A 1933-nucleotide genomic window follows, 5' to 3' on the forward strand; every position below is an offset into this window, starting at 1 on the left:
GGGTGGGGAAGAGGCAGACTTTGAGAGGAGGAATGGGGGTGGGGGTGTCTATGGGAAGGGGGAGCTTTAGGTGTGAGAAGAAGGTGGGGGGTCTGTGTGTGTGCAGTTAATTAAACAGTGAGGGAGATGGATCCAGAGGAAACGGCTGCTTTCTAATTAAAGGTGTGGGTGCCTTGCTTGGTGAAGGCAGAGAGCAGGAGAGATTCCGGAATTGAGTCAAAAAGCTGGAGGAAGAAATAGGGGGGATTCCCCTCCCCCTTAGCCCATGAGCATCCCTCAGGCCAGGCCCATACAGCTAGGCCCCTCACCCCTCCTGGCTTTCCTATTTCTCCTACCCATCCCAGGGGCCTAGGGAACTTCCCCTTCTGCCTGCCTCCCCACAAACCTAAATTGCCTTCCTTGGGGGACTGGGAGGATGAAGAGGGAAGGTGATGCAACAAGCAGTCAGGTGGGCAGAATGTACTTCAGACCCTTGTATTACCTCCCTGTCTCCCCACTCCCACCCCCACATATGCCCCAAGAAGGGTGGTTTGGAAATAACACAGGAGACACACACACACACACTGAGAGGCCATAGTCCCTTTGTTTTATAGAGGAGATATTTATATAGCTGAACTCAAAGCAGGCTTTAAAAAAAAATCAACTACCCTCCTGAAACACGCCTGTGAGGTAAGGATGTGTGGACACAAAGAGGTTTAATAACTAACCTGCAGTCACACAGGGAGGACAGGAAACACTCTCTAGCTCAGTTCTTCCATCCTCTATCCAAAAGCAACCAAGCACTGGATTTAGATCAGGGAAGACCAGGGTTTCAATTCTACCTACAACACTGCATGACTATGGACCAGAGGATCAAGGATTTGGAGCTGGAAGGGACTTCAGAGGCCAGCTTGTTTAATGAATGGAAGAAAGTGAGGTTCACGGGGCGGCTAGGTGGCACAGTGAGTAAAGCATTGGCCCCGGAGTCAGGAGGACTCGAGTTCAGTTCCGGCATCAGCCATGTAACCCACACACAAAAAAACTAGCTGTGTAACCTTGGGCAAGTTACTTAACCCCAAGTGCCCTCCAAAAGGCAAAAAGAGAAAGAAAGAAAGAAAGAAAGAAAGAAAGAAAGAAAGAAAGAAAGAAAGAAAGAAAGAAAGAAAGAAAGAAAGAAAGGAAGAAAGGAAGAAAGGAAGAAAGGAAGGAAGGAAGGAAGGAAGGAAGGAAGGAAGGAAGGAAGGAAGGAAGGAAGGAAGGAAGGAAGGAAGGAAGGAAGGAAGAAGGAAAAAGAAAGTGAGGTTCATGGAGGCTTAGTAACAAACCAAGGTGACACAGGTAGCTTCAGAGGGGAGATTTAAAGCCAGCTCCTCTAACTCCTGCACCAGCAAGAACTCTTTCTACTGTAGCACACTACTTAAGTCACTTAACCTTTCTCAGCCTCAGTTTCCCCATCTTAATAATGTGTAGCCTGACCTCTTGGGGAGAGTGTGGTCCTCAGGACAGGAAAGCCAGGAGTTCTGGACTGTGAGACCCTGAGCCAATCACTCAGAGCCAGGAAACTCGAACTTCACATTGCAAAACACTTGCCTGCCTATGCAGGAAGAGGGAGTTTTCTCTCAAGAGCTCCCCAAACCAATGAAATTAAACACAGGTCCTGACCAGTACCTACTTCTGGAAGTGGTTGAGAAGATCCAGGGAGATAATGAATGTAAAGATAAATGCATGTAAAGGGCTTTGTAAACCCTAAAGTGATGTGTAAATGAAGGCTTTTATTTTTATTATTACTCTTCTAGATTTGATGAGTACAGTTCCTCCCAGACTCTACTCTGCCCCTCTTTAGTCTCTCTGGACCCCAAGCCTGGAACAGGCTCCTCCCTCTCTCCATCCTGCCCTTACACCAAAGTCTGTTGAAATCTGTCTTCCTTTAAAGCTCGGCTCTGGTGCCAGCACC

General features: G+C 47.9%; 1 long non-coding RNA gene across 1 annotated transcript in view; it reads right to left on the reverse strand.

Moving 5' to 3' along the window:
* Positions 1–1728, reverse strand: part of LOC138150544 (uncharacterized) — a 5479-nt gene extending 3751 nt beyond the window's left edge. Inside the window, exon 1 of the long non-coding RNA XR_011165585.1 lies at positions 1456–1728. This is a non-coding gene — a long non-coding RNA (uncharacterized lncRNA). The remainder of the gene's footprint in view (positions 1–1455) is intronic.
* Positions 1729–1933: the final 205 nt, after the last annotated feature.

This window comes from Petaurus breviceps, unplaced genomic scaffold (genome assembly GCF_028583685.1).
Source record: "Petaurus breviceps papuanus isolate PSGF00001 unplaced genomic scaffold, PetGlider_PUasm1.0 90879, whole genome shotgun sequence".
In the NCBI taxonomy this organism is placed as follows: Eukaryota; Metazoa; Chordata; class Mammalia; order Diprotodontia; family Petauridae; genus Petaurus; species Petaurus breviceps.